This window comes from Lissotriton vulgaris, chromosome 2_1, assembly GCF_964263255.1.
Source record: "Lissotriton vulgaris chromosome 2_1, aLisVul1.2, whole genome shotgun sequence".
Lineage (NCBI taxonomy): Eukaryota > Metazoa > Chordata > Amphibia > Caudata > Salamandridae > Lissotriton > Lissotriton vulgaris.
This window is the reverse complement of record NC_141687.1, coordinates 653,509,876-653,527,863: the sequence shown is the minus strand read 5'-3', so window position 1 is coordinate 653,527,863 and position 17,988 is coordinate 653,509,876.

Sequence of the window (17,988 nt, the reverse complement as noted above, 5' to 3'; positions counted from 1 at the left end):
AGCAACCCATGATCACAACATTGCAGCTGCACTTGGAAGCACTAACAGCTTTCCCCTTACGGAATACTTTGCGGGAGAAGATAGTGTGATACTTTGCTATGAACCAAGGGACAACCTTGAATTGCCTGGTTGAATGGAGACCTTCAAGGTGGTAGTCCAGGGGCACTGTCTGAGCCAGATGGTGGGGGTCCACCACAAGCTTCACCATGAACTTACACGGCTCGATGGCATACTCTGCAGGCTAGATAATGAGCTAGGCACTGACGCTCTCCAAAGTTTGTTGGAAACCAGGGAATAATACAACATAGCCCTGGAGCGCCTCAGATTCCATAATTATAAATAGTATATGAACCAAGACTAATCGGAGGATGGTAGACTAGGGACAATTCTGGCCTTGCTCATTCGACCAGAAAGCAGGGACACCCCCATCACCAGATTGCTGTTGTTCAAAGACATTAACCTTGTGACTAGTATGTCACACTAGACCGACAGATAGAAACGGACCTGCCGGGGGCCTGTGGTGAACTTTTAGACTTACTGGCAGTCCAGTGCCTCCTCTAGGAATTTGCGGGGGAACTGGGAGGCCCAATTACAACCCAGGAAATAAAAAAATGCCATCAGGACATGGATACCTGTAAATTGCCGGGGTCAGATGGGCTGTCTGCGGAGTTCTATGCGACTTATGCCAGAGTGCTGGCCCTGGGACTGGAAGTGCTGTACACTGAGTTATTTGCATATGGGCTGCTTCCAGACACACCAGGGTGGACATGGTCATCCTTCTGCACAAGCCCAGTACTGCCCACCAATCTACTGACACACATGCAAGAGCTGATCAATGCAGACCACAACTGTTTCACCCCAGCATGCAACAGCTCCCTCAATCTACGTCGGCTGTATAACATAATATACAACTGCAAATTGAGGCCCAACTCTCGGGCCATGGTCATATAGGTGGACCTTGAGTAGGCCTATGACACCACACTTCCTGGAGGTGGTTATACTCCGTATGGAGCTTGGAGGGCCGAGGTCAGGTGGGTGCCACTGCTGTATGCGAACCCCACTTCCAGGTTCATAACAGGTCACACTGTCTCAAACCAATGCAACATATTTCCATGCACGAGACACGAGAAAGGGATGCTGCTTGTCACCCTTCCTAATTGGCATCACAATTAAGCCATTGGTGGAGTGGTTCCAGACGGCAGGCAGGAACAATGTAATCATGGTAGACTGGAGAAGGCATGTTATATCCCTTTATGCAGACAATCTGCTGTTCTACCTGCAGAATGGTGAGGAGGACATAATCTATCCATTACAGCTATTCGAGGAGTTTGGGACATCCTCGGGCCTCCTGGTTAACCGGACATAGGCATGTGTTTTCTCTGTGATCCAAAACACCCTCTGACCCACTGGCTGTCTACTTGGCATTCTTTGGGTGTGACACACCTTTGGATGCCTGGGCATCCATATCTTTCATGAGAGTGATGATTTGCTGGGGGAAACCTGGGAGAAGTGATGCATTCCCTCAGGAATTGTTTCCCCTTCTGGAGATCACTCAAGCCACCGGTCATGGCATCTTCAAGATGTTTATGCTCCCACAGCTGCTCTATTACTTCGTAAATCTTTCAGTGAGGGTCCCAGCATCCTGATTCAGACAACTGCACTCCCTGATCCGGGCATTAGAATGGGATGGAGACCACCATAGGGTCTCGCCTTGACAATGTTGAGGACAGTGTGGGAGTCCCCAACTTTGAGTTATATTTTGCACTGGTGCAGCTCCAGTTGTCACCGGGCGGCGGTACGGGGTTGGGCAGGTGGAGTTCGGCCTGCTGCTGCTCAAGCCAACACTTCAAATTCTGTGGCCAGGTCTCTTGTCCATGGCCTTGCTCTATTGGCGAGGCTGTGTCAACTGACTGAGATGCACAGTGTTTTTTGCACCTGAAATCCCACTAGTGGTTTTCCCCCATGGGTACTCCAATCTTGTTTACGGTGGGGAAAATGGGCATGTGGACAGAAGCAGGGTTCATAACGGTCAGAAAATGCTACCATATGGCTACCCTTATCCAACTAAAAGACTTGACCGCACAGAACAATTTGCCAACAAGCCAGTTCCTCACCTACGAGGTGCTTACACAAACATTTCAAGAGCTATGGGGCATGAGAGACGAGGAACTCCGAACCACACGGTGCTCCAATTGCTACTGACAATGTGGTCCGGAAGCCACATGATCACATTGTTCTATAAATCATTAAACATGCTGATTGGGAAACACCTGGATACCCACAGAGCATGAAAGAGCACAAAGCTGGGCCATGACATGCCTGACACTTAATGGGTTGGAAAACACACATTTCCACTGAAGGTGTCCCACAAAAATCACCTTAAGTACATTCAATTCTACACAAAACTACACATATAGTTTGTACCTGACTCCTCACAAAATCAAGGTCATCTATGGGGGCAAACTTAGGAAGTGTCCTCACTGCACAACCCTGGACCCAGACTTAAGACACATGGCGTGTGAGGCATTCTGGGGGACGGTCCTGATGAGACTAAATGCCACCCCAAACCAAACTCTAAAAAGTGCTATTGAAGTGTGTTCTTTGGGGGCCTTTCCTCAACTCCAACCCAAGAAGATCGGGAACAGGTTCCTTGACTTATCACAAACACTGGCTAAACGGCACTGGGATGTGAGGCCTGCTGTAGATGTGCCGTAACTACGCATCTGGTAGTGCTAGCAGGTCTGGCACACAGGAATGTGTGGCCTCCTATAGGGGTGACATGCCTACGTCTCTGGTAGTGCTGGGAGGCTTGGCACACAGGAATGTGAGGCCTGCTGTAAGGGTGACTTACCTACGCCTCTGGCAGTGATGGCAGGCCTGGCTCATCGGGCTGTGAGGCCTGTTTTGGGGGTGACTTAACTCCTCCTCATGCAATGGCATGGAAGTCCAATGCAGAGACTTGGGTCAGAAATGTAACAATGTGGGCTTGTGCGTAGAAGAGAGCACTACAGGGAGAGGAGGGCCAAGGGGTGTGCAGATGGCTGATAGGGGACTTGTGGTCGGAAGTGGTGGATGAGTGGGAGCACCCCTGGTGCACCATGAGCCTGGCCAGTGACTCACAAGAGCATGGTGAGCCTGAAAACCCAGCTCTGGTCTGAGTGCCTGTGTTACCTCACCGGGGGATCTGGAGGAGGGTGGCAGTCAGATCAACTGCCAGGTCCTCCCCCAAACCCCCTACCCACTGCAGCATTGGTGCCGGGATCCCCCCGCTTACATAAAAACATTTTGGAGAGACACTATACCCCAGAGATAGTAGATAGAAAGTTCTGAGTTGGTTTAGTTTTCAACACATGGCATTTACAGCACACCAAACTAGCATACGGTCATGGCGAGGTTGTGAACCATACCCAGGGGACTCCGCCACTTAGCAGCTAAGTGCACAGGTCCCCTTGCCAGCTCTGGTATACACTCCAATAGAATCCAAGGCAACTGGGGCCTGCTAGGAGTTTGGGGTAGTCAGAAGGCCCTTGGCCTGCAACTAGGTTACTGTACCTCCTTTCTCATATGCATATCAGTCGTTGATGCTGGATTATCCACTGAGTCTGACTACCCTCCTGTTCTAATAGATGATGAGCGGGCATGCATCCACCATGCAACATCCATTAAAAATAAACTCGGGCATAGTTAAGGGTGTGAGGATTCTTGGTGGAAATGTAAACTGTGCTATATCAAGAAATCTACCTGCGCAACTGTAAAAGCAAGTGTATGGTAAATGGCAATACATTTTTTTTTTACAAAAAAGTGGCTAGCACGCTCTGTTCAGCAGGCCCACTGGTAGCATTTAATTTACAGGCCCTGGGCACAGGTAGTGCCACCTTCCTAGGGGCTTATAAGTAAATAAATATGTCAATTGGGTGTAAACCAGTTCTACCATGTTTTAAGGTGAAAGCACAAGCACGTTGCCACTAGTTAGCAGTGGTAAAGGGCATAGAGTCCTTAAAGCCAGCCAAAAATGGGTTCAGAAAACAAGAGGGTGAAGGCAAAAAGGTTTAGGGTTGACCCTGCAGAAAGGGCCAAGTTCAACAATACATGGAAATTGAAACGCGTCAGGCGGTTTGTCAGGTGTTGTAATTATTCGGCAGCACGCCCCCTGTACCAATAAAAGAGTTTGGGCCAAATGAAGGTGGCCAAATACTGAGCAAAATAAGGAATTGCAAAAAGGCGATACCTTATTTTGCTCTTACATTTAAGGAATCGGAAATACTGATTCCTTAAATGCAATGTACGTAGAAATAAAAAAAGTGCACTTCAGCCTTAAGGAATCGCTAATTACCACCAACTTCAAGTTGGTGGTAAGTAGCGAATTCCTTTAAAAAAGCAAATTTTTACTTTTTTAAATGTGCCATGTGGCACACATCCATGCCCTTAGGGCATGGATGTGCACCACATGTGCACACATGCACATTTCAGGGGTGCAACAGGGTGTCCTTTGGACACCCTGGCACCCAAGAAATTGCTCCCGCTATTTGCGATTCTGTAATACCAAATCGCTAATAGGGGATATCTTCCTATTCATTCCTATTGGCCTCCTAGCCCATAGGAATGAATGGGTAGGTATTCCTTAATGACGAATCTCAATTACCGATTCGTTATTAAGGAATATTAAGGAATCGCTAATATTTTAGCGATTCCTACCTACATTCAATTTAGCGAGTCCTTAATAGCGATTTGGTAAAAATCGCTAGTAGGGACTCGCTAAATTGAAGTTACCTACATCTGGCCCTTTGTGGGGAAAAGTACATTGCTTTTGAGTGCGGCTCAATTTGTGAACACTCCCCAACGAGCTGGATATATATATATATATATATATATATATATATATATATATATATATATAGATATATATATATATATATATATATATATATATATATATATATATATATATATACACACACACACACACACTTGTTTGAAAATACTTGCAGAAATGGGCATGATTTACAGCCTGAATATTTTAAATAAGTGGGTGTTAAAGGCTACTCACAAGGTCCCACTTTTAATAGACTATGGGGCCGATTATAATCGCGGACGGACGCTGAGGAGGAGGGGACGTCTGCATGGGCTGTGGAGTCCCCTCCTGTGCGATTAGGATGTGACCGCCAGGGTGGCGGTCACATCCTCTATTTTTAACATTGCAGCGGGTGCGGCTTCAAGCTGCACCCGCGGCAATGTTAAAAATGCACGCATTGCATTTGCATGCAGAAAGAGGCAGGCACCGCGCGGTGCCTGCCGCTTTCTGCATACAAATACCATAGGTACCCCCCATGTGCACCCCCCATCCCCCCTTCACCTAGGGGGCCCGCAACGGGCCCCCGCAGTGAAGTTACACATGCTTTTCCACGGCGGAAAAGCCGCCGCGGAAAAGCATGTTTGCAGGCACATACTAATCTGGCGGACGGTGTCTGAGAGACACCGTCACCAGATTAGTGCTTTTCCTCCGCGGTTGTAAGCCAACCGCGGAGGAAAAGCTGCGGACGGAAACCAGGACCCACCAGCCATCCTAATGTGGCGGTGGGTCTTTGGTGGGCCCGCTGTGGATTTTCCGCATCCTCCAGGCCGGCGGTGGCTTCCGCTGGCCCGGAGGATGCGGAAAATCCGCAATCATAATGAGCCCCTGAGTTTGTAGTTTTGTTATAATCAAATGTCGACCTGTTCACAAAAATGCTTGCATTTATGGACAACTCATAGTAAGAAGAAATGGAGACAACATGCAATCAGATAGCCAACAAACCAGTGCTGTATCATGCTTTGGTTAAGGTTGAGCTTTTAAAGGTCAAAAACACTTTCATTCATGGCCCTATGTAGTGTTCAGGTTGATAATGATATTTTTTCAGGTATGGAGGATGGAACCCACACTTTGAACCCATTATTCAACCAACCATATTAACTTCTAAACATGTTCAGACATTTATACCCTGGAATATTGCTCTATTCGGAGTCTCGCAGCCACGGCCGGTAGTGGGAGTACCGGCCGGGCGGTGATGTGGAGAGCGGGAGGGGCAGGGTGGGGGTAGTAATGTATGGATTATGGAGTTTAACAGGTAAGTAAACATATAAATAAAGAAAATGAATTTCGTTGCGCGCACTGCATCGCATTTGGTGATGCAGTGCACACACCGAAATTTGTTTTATTTATTTATATGTTTACTTACCTGTTAAACTCCGTAATCTATACATTACTGCCCCCCACCCTGCCCCTCCCCCTCCCCACGTCACCGCCCAGCCGGTACTCCCACTACCGGCCGCGGCTGGGGTCTCGTCCAGAATACTCACAAACACACCTGAAAGAAGAATAGGGTATAGCTTCAAGCTGTTCAATCTGCTATCACATAAGACACGTTTATTAATGTATTTCTGAACATTTGAGGTGACTCTCAATGTACCAATGGTTTTCGTAAAACTTGCCACAGTCTTTATGATGAGAAACTTACTCTGGCATTTTAATCAATGTCAGTACATGAAAAATTCCTAGTTCGAAATATTCAAAGAAACGTGTACGGTTGTACTTTTCATAAACATCACATAAATATTATGAAAATATGAACATATTAGACCAATTATATCATCAATTTCAAGCCTGTTAATTGTGGGACTATGTTTGATCTGTTGAAGTAACATAAGAAAATGTTAGCAAACAACATTATTGTTTATAGTGACAGGCACCTTAAGTAGGTCATGAAAGTGATTTGGACTAGGATACTATAGTGGCCAACAACACAGGGCCTTGCTGAGAAGAATGTGAAGTAGTATATAAGATGTCTGTTTTTTTATGCTGCAAAGATCTACTGGAACCATGTTACAATACACTGTTTAGAATGTTGATAATATATTATAAGAAACAAGTCATAAATAAGTAAGATTAATATGTACCAAACAAGTATTTCAATTTATTACTAGCAGAGAGTACCAAAACCAAACCCCAAATACATATGGAGAAACTGATAACTGTGGCCTGTACAGAGAATGACACATGTGTCTAACTTCTATTGGTTTCCTGTACTCAAAGTCTATCACTGTATCTCACAGCCGTCAACCCCATTACACATTATTCAAGACTATCAGGATTCAGGGAAATATTTATGCATCTCAGTAAAGGGAATAGACTCAAACTTTCTCCTCTAACACACAGGTTTGGCAGAGTAAGAAATTGAGACTTTGGGAAGACTGGCTGGTGGAGGTTAGTACGATAGAGTGGATTTACTTCTGAGTTGAGTTGTTTTTTTCGGTTTATGTAGAGAGTACTAGTATTTAAACCCCTCTACTCAGTTACGAAGCTGTATTTCTGTTCCGCAGACCAATTAGCCAGTCACTCTGCTTTCTGTTTCTCCACTCTGTTATGTTTTTTTCCTTCGTAGATACCTAAGGACTTCGTTTCGAAAATAGCAGGGTTTTCTCTATAGGTGGTTCCTGCTGAAATTTGTTAGCATGTCTTTCATCTCTCCTTGGCGTCCATGGGTTCTCTGGCAGTTCCTAGGTTGGTAAGAGGGCTCAACACTGCCTTTTCTGCCCTGCGGATTAGTAAAGAATGAAACCTTTTTATTGTGTAGTAAGTACATCCTCTGTCACTTCCACTTCCCATGTTAGAATTACAGAGATTGGGTAGGAGAATCTTGATGGATTCGTAGCCTACTGAAAATCTTGCCAGTTTACCAGGCAACTTGCGATGTGGGGAATATTTTCTTTTTTTTATTCAATCTTTATTTCGGCCGTTGGCCATCAAAGATATGCAATAAAGCACATACAATTGCTATAAAATCAACATTCATAATCAATCAATACACAGTTAGCAGTATAAAACCTACAGTTAGTTAATGCTAAAATTTCATTTAAGAGCTGTGGATCTTACGATTACAAGGGAGCCTGCATTTTCAAAATATGGGTGCGAGTGTGCCAAACATTGGTGAGGAATTTTGCTAGTGCAAACACAGTTAGGCTTGTGGCATCAGTTTTTAGAATTCTGTACATAGGAAGGTACTCCCTACCACCCAGATTTCTAATCAATGGGAGGAGCCAATACTTCCTCGCTGCTTTATAGGCTGGACGAAACAGGACCACGTGCAAATCGCTTTCCTCCGCGGCAGCACAGGCCGGGCACTGCTTGGTGGAGGGGGGTGTTGACCAGGAGCTAGTAAAAGATCGTAGGGGCAGCGTGCCGTATCTCCATTGGAGAAATAGCTTCCTGGACAACACGGGGGAGATATCATCTAGAACCCTCTCAAACCTGTACAAGTCCTTACTTTGTACGAATGCAGAAGCTAGTGACCCTTCACCCTGGCTGTCTATTGTCATAGCTAATTTTTGTTCATGATATGCATTGGCCAGGGCTCTCTTGGAGATAATCAGTGAGGCATTAGCAGAATTAGACCAAAGGTCAGGAAACCCCAATGTCGTACAGGTATTTTGGATATATTTTATCCAGGGGATCCGAAGTGCTTTCGGGTGGGTCAATAGCTCCCTCAGTTCCGCCCTATAGACAGAAAGATCATCACTACTCCATAGCCTCCGCCAGAAAGCTATGGGTCTCAAACCTAATTCGTCCGCTATTGGTCGCAGACTCAGATCTAGCCTCAAAGGGAGGAGGGGGGTGCTGGGCGGAAGTGCGGCTATCTGTCTGATGAAATTGTTCTCCGTTAAGGACAGACTGCGACAAGATATATGTCCCCACAATTCCGCCCCATACATGGTCGCACCCCTGGCCTGTGCCTTGTAGATCTGTATAAGCGATCCCAGCGGACGATAGGAGGAGCCCTTCATCATTCGCGCAATGCCCCCTGTCGTCTGTACCAATTTGAGGTTAGCCCTGTTCTGATGTGTTCCCCAGGACATAGTTTCATTGAGAGTCACACCGAGATATTCGAAGGTGGACACTCTCTCGAGCCGTGAGGCGCCCAGTAGTGGATTCGGCCGTAGTTTTTGGCTTGGATTCAAAACCATAAACTTGGTCTTGGCCGCGTTGATTTCTAACCCCCTATCAGTGCAAAAGGCCACAAATGAGTCGAGGATCCTCTGTATCCCCATTGGGGTTTTGGACAGCAGCAGGGTGTCATCTGCAAACATGATTGCAGGCACCCTGCTGCCGTTCAACTTGGGGGCGTCCGTGTGTTCAGTGGCATTTAGGTGGGCGATTACCCCGTTGACGAAGAGGCAGAACAGGGTCGGTGCCAGCACACAACCCTGTCTCACCCCTCGGCCAACGGGGAATTTGTCCGTAAGTGCTCCGGACCGCCCGCACCTTACTCGAGCGTAGTTATTATGGTGTAATCTCTGCAAGATTATCAAAATGTCCGGGGGGACGCCCATCTCTGCCAGAACGCTCCAAAGTTTCCCTCTGGGCCCAAGGTCGAAGGCGGCCCGCAAATCCACAAAAATTGTGTAAAGGCTGCCGCCCTCGAGTAGTGCTGTCCTCCTGTATATGATGTTCAGTCGAAAGACCTGGTCCACTGTGGAGACCCCCTTTCTGAAACCCGCCTGATAAGGGCTAAGGGCGCCCACCTCTTCTGCCCAGTCCTGGAGCCGATTCAGCAGTACCCTACCGAACAATTTCTGTGCCACATCAATCAGGCTGATAGGCCTGTAGTTGGCTGGGAGGAGAGGCGAGCCCTTTTTAAATATGGGTACCACCTCCGCCCCCAGCCAGGTGTTGGGGATTTCCATGCCACTAAGAACCCCGTTGAACAGAGCGGCAAGGTAGGGGGCCCAGAAATATTTATGCATCTCAGTAAAGGGAATAGACTCAAACTTTCTCCTCTAACACACAGGTTTGGCAGAGTAAGAAATTGAGACTTTGGGAAGACTGGCTGGTGGAGGTTAGTACGATAGAGTGGATTTACTTCTGAGTTGAGTTGTTTTTTTCGGTTTATGTAGAGAGTACAAGTATTTAAACCCCTCTACTCAGTTACGAAGCTGTATTTCTGTTCCGCAGACCAATTAGCCAGTCACTCTGCTTTCTGTTTCTCCACTCTGTTATGTTTTTTTCCTTCGTAGATACCTAAGGACTTCGTTTCGAAAATAGCAGGGTTTTCTCTATAGGTGGTTCCTGCTGAAATTTGTTAGCATGTCTTTCATCTCTCCTTGGCGTCCATGGGTTCTCTGGCAGTTCCTAGGTTGGTAAGAGGGCTCAACACTGCCTTTTCTGCCCTGCGGATTAGTAAAGAATTAAACCTTTTTATTGTGTAGTAAGTACATCCTCTGTCACTTCCACTTCCCATGTTAGAATTACAGAGATTGGGTAGGAGAATCTTGATGGATTCGTAGCCTACTGAAAATCTTGCCAGTTTACCAGGCAACTTGCGATGTGGGGAATAACATAACTCCAAAGATGGTAGGATAGATGAAGATTTAATTAAGAATCCACATAGGAACAGCACACAACTTCTCCTGGCATCTGCTACAGGCTCCACCTAGTAACTGAATAGAGTCTGGAACATCAGCCAAGAGATGAATCTAAACATTCCAATTCTTTGTCTAGAAGGTACAAACATTAAAGATACATGCATCTTGAAATTGTAACCAAGCCAAGCCCATAACACACCTCTACCCTTAATAAACAATCTAAATTTAACCTATATTTATAAACAAAATAAGGGAAACAACAAACTACATATACCACATATTGAAATCAGTATAATTCATACTCTTTCAAATAACTCTGAACACTTCTATGTCTAGTGTACCTTCCATCACTCACGATCACTGAACCATTAATGTTAACTCTATCACTTGTAAACTCCTCCACACTGCCAGCAAAGCACCCAGGAAGAGTTTCCATGTTCACACTTACCGAATTTTCAACACACTTGTCATTGTCAAACATTCCTTCAACCAAACCTGAACCAATATTACAGATGTTGTTAATGGTATCATCAACCTAATCAACACAACCACCATCTTTGCAATGCTCCTTTTACTCCACCACTTTCCATTTTCAACCTTAACAGCATTACTAGAAATCTGAATGATCATTGTGCTAGGATGAAATTTAGAACCACTAGATGTAGTTCCCATAGGTCTTCTCACTTTTATTATATCTCCCACATAAAGATCAACCTCCTTCATCGTCATCAACAAAAATCATACCTTTGTTAAGTTTTTTTCCTCTACCTCTCTAACTTTTTGAAAACCTCTTGCTTAGCAGGAACTCTAGTTTTAACACCAGCTTTATCAAAATCCCAACTTCATTTGAAGAAAACCTTCTTCTCAGCAGCACAAAAGGGGCAACCCCTGTGTTAGAATGAGGAGCCATATCTAAATGTCAAAACTGGATTGCAAAGCCAGTTGTATAGAATCCTTCAACATCTGATTTCCTCTCTTCACCATGATATTGCCTTGTGGACTATATAAAGCTACTAAAAGATGTTTAATACCAAAGAATGACAAAAAGATTTCCATAGCCGTGGATCTAAATTGTACACTGTTATTTGTAACCAAGCCCTTTGGTATACCCTCTCTCTGAAACAGCTTTCTCAAAGATTCTAATACAACATACGAGCTAGGCTGTCTTACATTTGCACATTACCCATTTGGAGTGATAATAACTACCAACAAGGCATAACTCAAATCATCTTTCAGATTATACATAGATCCAATAAAACCCATTAACATCTTTACTCAAGGTGACTCTGGGACTCAACTGAAGACTTTGGAGTGTTGAAAGTGCCTCATTCTGAAATTAAAGTCATACATTTTGGACAACAATCAATTCAGTCCGGGGCTGGCCTTACAATACCTTTTCTCATTTATTATGAACACTATAGGCTTGTGATCAGTGACTAATACAAATTATCTCCCCCTCGAGTACATTGCAAAATGATTCATGGGCCAGACACCAGCTAATGTCTCACTTTCTACTGTGCTATAAATTCTTTCAGCCTGAGAAACACCCTTGAATGCTACAGTGGGCTCTTTACCATTTAACACCTGACTCAAGACTGCACCCAAACCTGTGCTGTTCGCATCCACAGTCATAACTGAACTCACATCATCTCTAAACGCATGTGAAGCTGAAGCTTAAATTTCCAAATTCTTCATTTTCCCCACTGCCCCATACATACCTAACATTACTCTTTGATAAGCTTCTTAATGGTTTATTCTGAAGTGCAAAGTTGTCAAAATAATGTAAGTAATATTTGCACAAACATAGAAATTAGTGCAAATGGCCTTTATCCCTTGGTGCAGGGCTTTTTGAAATCGCATCAACAATATGAGATTTAGGTTTGACTCCTTCTGCTGAAATGTTATACCCAAAATATTCCAGTTGATTTTCTAAAAACTGGCATTTCTATTTTTTTTTACTGTATTACCTTGCTCTTCTAAAGCCTTCAAAATCTTCCCCAGAACTTTAAGATGATCCCCTTCTGTGTCAGTAAAGATAAAGATGTCATCCTGATAGGTTAAAACATTTATATACAGTAGGAGCTGCACCACATGCAGACAAACAACTTAACCAAGACAATGTCAGACAAGAAAATACTAACATTTTCCTTTTAGAAACAATCTTGATACAGTCCATAAATCGTAGTTTCTTCCTTTATTTTATTGCGTTTCAGTTCATAAAAACATCACCCAACGCGTTTCGTCCATTTACAATTAGACTTCTTCAGGGTAGTACATGCGTCAAAAGCCTATGTTAATTCTCAAAAAGGTTGCACCAGAGTCCTCGGCATAGGTCCCAGTTATGTGCTGAAATGAGGTTTCTGCATTGGACTTTGTTGATCAGCAGTCCTACATGTGAAGAGTCAATACAAGGGAGTTCCCAAATGACGGCGAAATAGACCACGACATACAGGCATTATTTTCCGATTGAAGTAAGTAGCATTAATATGCAAATCACGATCAGAGATGCAACCAATAGTGGAGATTATCCACCCTTCCTAATGCACCACAAAAATAGTGTGTCCCTTTGCAATAACAACTGTTAGGTCAAAGAATGTATTGACATTGTTTTTAAAAGGAAAATGTCATAGTATTTTGTTGTCTAACATTGCCTTAGTTAAGTTGTTTGTCTGCATGTGGTGCAGCTCCTACTGTATATTATTGTTCTATACTCCCTGTTGAAGGGGGGCATCACTGGGCAGGGGGTGCATGTGGAGATTTTCACACAGGGCCGTTATCTTTGTAATGACACAGGTGACCAACGATTGGGTGCTGTGATTACTTTTTGGGCCACATCCCACTTCTCGAGGAATTAGGTTAACACATTTCTCAACCTTCCTAAGAGCAGGTACATCAATTTTTGGAGACTGACGCTGCTGAGACTAACTCAACCGGCAGTCTAAGGAATGTAAAAGCACCAAATGGAATATTGAAAGCAGTGAGATGCCAAGAATCCTCAGACAACTACATCTGGTGATATGCAGCCCTAACATCTAAGGTCGAGGGTACTTTGGCTTCTCATAACTGAGCTAACATTTTCTGTATTTTTGGTTGAGGGAAAACTGACAACCAAAATGTTTAGATTTAAAGACCTAAGGACTATGCACAACCTCACTTCTCCTGGCTTTATGTTGCCACTACTATAGGAGAAATCCAAGCAGAAGAATCCAAAGGTTCAATTATCTTATCCTCACACAAATAATCCATGGATTGTATTCATTGAAACCTTAAACTTAATGGAACATTTCTTATTTTATAAATTAAAGGAACTGTGTTAAACCTGACACCCTTAAGGTAGTCTTCCACAAACATTTTGCCTGCTTATCTCCACTTTTTGCTGTATTCTTTTTGTTGGCCTTAGGACTCTGAGCACTTTACCACTACCAACCAGCGGTAAAGCGCACATGCATCTCCCCTAAATAGCTTTTTATTGACTTATCCACAATTTGCATATTTAAATGCACTACCTGTGCCTAGGGCCTGCAAATTAAATGCTACTAGTGGGCCTGCGGCACTGATTGTACCACCCATAAAAGTAGTACTTTAAACATGTCTCAGGCCTGCCACTGCAGAGCCTATGTGTGTAATTTACACTGCCATGTTGACATGGCATTCAAAACCCTTAGTCAATCGTTAGTACATATAAGTCAACCACAAGGTAGTTTCTAGGTAGCCCATAGGGAAGGGTGCTGTGTAAGGAAAAGGTAGGCTATGTACTTTTGTTTTACATGTCTTGGTAGTGAATACACCTAAATGAATTTTTCACTACAGTGAGGCCTACCCTTCTCATAGGTTAACATTGGGAATTCCTTATTACACTTATTAGCGGTGGTTCCTGATTGAAAAGGAGTAGCTCTGTCATGTTTAATAATATTGGAATGGTAACGAGAATATATCTTTGCTGGCAAAGTTGATTTTAACATTACTATTTAAGAAATGCCACTTTTAGATTGATAACAATATCAATTTACGAGGTCAGCCCTGTAACCCAAAGATGGTAGGGTGGATAAAGATTTATTTAAGAACCCACACAAGAACAGCTCACAAAGTCTTCTGCCATCCACTCCAGGCTCAACCTAATTACTGATGTATTCTGGAACATCAGCCAAGAGATGAATCGAAACCTTCTAATTTGTTGCCTACATAGCACAACCATTAAAGATACATGCACCTATAATCTGTACCCAAGCCTGGTCGATAACACAAACCATTGCACATGGGTTCTACTGATAATTCCTTGCATACTTCAGTGCAAGAAGTTGCTAAAATAAAAGATGACCTTAATAGAGTATTGACACTAATTTTGTTCACTAACAAAATGCTTTTATTAATAATGGGCAAAGCTTTCATTTAAGTAACATATTCTACTTGCAAAATGTGTAATAAGTAATTCTGCTTAAATGTTATAGGTCTGTAAATACGTAAAGGTGCTGATTTCAGCTAGTCTTACAGTCAATGCCATGCTATCTGAATAATAATACATTAACACTGAAAAGCCTGTTTATCACATTGAAGAGTTATTCGCCCACAATGTGTTTCTCTTTGTTAAAGATGTATTTTTACATAAGCCTTCTGTTAGTTAGTGGATAGACACTTGTTTTGTATTAGGCAACTGATAGTGATTTCTCACTGGGAGTAGAGGAGGTGACTGGAAGGAGGAACCATGAGAAGAACTGTCTGGCCCACAAAATATCAATGATGTAACCTTTCAAGGTCTAATCTCTGAAAGTCCATTGTGCCTGTATAGGAAAATGGGGAGTTTGCCTAATCTCAAGACTTTACTCAAATTCTATTGAAGGATGAAGAAGACAGAAGAAAATAATGTTGCAACATACACGTTCCTAGAGTAGAGTAGGATACATTTCCCAAAACTCTGGATGGAGACTAATCTCTGAGCTTCTTATTCTTCTTTACGAGAGCTTATTGAGCTTATTTATCAAATGTCTGTTGATTTATGACCATGAATATTTTCCAGCTTGAGATACAAAGGCTTCATGCTTGCTCATTGATTGTCAAATCACAGCTCTTCATAGAGAGTTTCTGAACTGAAACCCTTTTCTCTCCTTATTCCAACTTAATTTAGAATAGGGAATGTGCCTGTATGGAGCACACCCATGTATTATTACTATATTAACTGTGAGTCTAAAAAACATGTTGTTCTATTTTATAATCAAAAATCGATTGATGAATTAGATTAACTTTTAATGCTGCAATCTAAAGATTAATACCTAATGAATCAAAAGATGAAAGATTAAAGCAATTGAAAATAAAACTCTTTAACTCACACTAGTTCTCTCTATTGAAAGAACTAAAAATCTTTAATGATTTATTGATATGTAGTAAATGTAAAATGTAAATGTCATAGTACTTATAGAACACACTGTCACCAGACAGTCACCTTGCGGTGTCGCCTATTCGCTTCCTGGCGCTGATACTCATACCGCTGTGGAACCACTCCTGGCTTTCCCTGTGAAGTGTCCACTCCTGGGCACCCCCAGGGTGAAGCCAGAGATCCTTAGCGCTGTTGGGGCCGGTGTGGAGGCTAAGCAAGCTACTGCCCAGAGTTGCAGTGTGGGGCCCGTGATTAGAATAGGCACCGAGGCGAGAATCAACAGGACCGAGGAAATTGAGCCTGAGACCCCGCCGAGGAGGGAATCAAACCCTGGTCCCGGACCAGAACTCTGCATCAGGGTCTGCCGCTCTAACCATTGAGCCACACTCCTCCAGTAGTGATTGTGCCTTACTTCTCCTTACTGATGAACAAGGTCAATACAACCAGTGGCGGCGGTTATTTAATGATTACAGCTGAACATTGACATATAGAAAACCCGGCTCCCTCAAGAGACAGTCAGCCCATGACAGCTCCAGTTCATATCTGTCCCTTCACTATTATAGTTAAGCCTAACATTATATCTTCTATTGGGGCGGTTCTCCATCAATCTTCATTGCCAGTCTGCTCACATATTCTCACACTTCAGTAACACCTCCTGAATAATACACAGATGCACTTCATAAAAGTAAAACAATGAGTGCCAGTGCCCAAAGCTCTGCTCAGAAGCTGCAGCTGGCGCAATTAAATTTCAGGGTGCCAATTACCAAGGTTTTGCAGTATTCAATCCACTTCATGCCTCTCTTATCCACTTCGAAACACTCCATTATCTCACTCTTGTAGTTTCCTGCTTTCTCCTTTTGAGGCTGTTTTTCTGTCTGGTCCTTTTTCCCTCTTTCCCCTTTGGATATTTTCCCTCTCTGGAGATATCCAAAGAGGGAAAAAAGTGCAGGTGACCCCCACTTGCAATCATCAGTTCAAATTAAGCCCTGCGCAGTTGATATTTTAATGTTGAACCTTCTGCAAGCCAATGAGAACTTCATTTAATTTTCTTTCACAGTCTCTTCAGTTTTCTAAAGGCACACCAAAAGTAGATTTTGTATTATCGAACTTATTAAAGACAACTTCCCTTCCCTAGTGACAGGGCCAACGAGAGGCAATTCCTTCACTGGATCCCTGGATATTTCTCACTTTTTCACTGCAGAAAATGCATCCCTTCATGTCCCCTTTGGAATGTGAAAATTGCGCATGCCTGTGCCTTCCTGTTTAACTGATGAATTACCCAATTTTTCAAGTAAGGAGTTTACTATACTATTATAGCCAACGCTTAATCACAGCGGGCACCAGATTACGTAAATTGCAATTGTGGGATCTAAAAGAGGGATGTATAAATACTCAAGATGACATGAGACTGTAAAATAAAATAAATAAACAATCCAGTTTGCCAGTGTGTGTGCAGTTTTGCACTTGATTTAATATTGCTAATGCTAAATTGCCCAGTGACAATGTATTTGCTCCTTCAATGAAAACGAGGTGTTTCCAAATTAGATAGTTGCTGTGCGAAATTCGGTTAGTTAATTTCACACCGCATTGCTTTAATTTTAAACACGCACAACTTCATTCCGCAGAGTGGATTATAGGATCTGTAATTTCAGTAGTTTGAATAAGCATAGAAAAGCAAGTCTCGAGAAAAGACCCAAATCGGAAGATCTCCATTCCACTTTTTGGGTGGGGTGGGGTGGGGGGAGTTGTAACAAATTGTATGAAAAATAATGATTCATAAGCAATAAAGGAGATATCTGTTGTTTCCTAATAAAATGGAAAAAACCGAGAAGCTTCCATGTTCCTTTAATAACACAACTTGTCAAAGTTGTAATACACACTTACTTCAGAATAAGGGTTTGTGCGTTAATAGTGAAATAATAAAAACATAAATTTCAATGCAATAGACAACACTGAAAAACTGACCATGGGTAGACTGGACTGCATCCTCATAGAAAACCTCAGAGGGTGGATAGAGAGAAGGGACAGCTACAGGGGAATGACAAACTGGCCAACATGGGATATAATGTCCTCTCTACTATTGCAGTAAGAGCTGACTCCACACTTGCTCATGAGGCCCACAGGGGCTGAAGGTACCCATGAGAATTTGACATAGAAGCACAGGCAGAGTTGACCTAGAAATGAAGACCGTATTATTAGGAAGAGATGCTTTTTTCGTCATT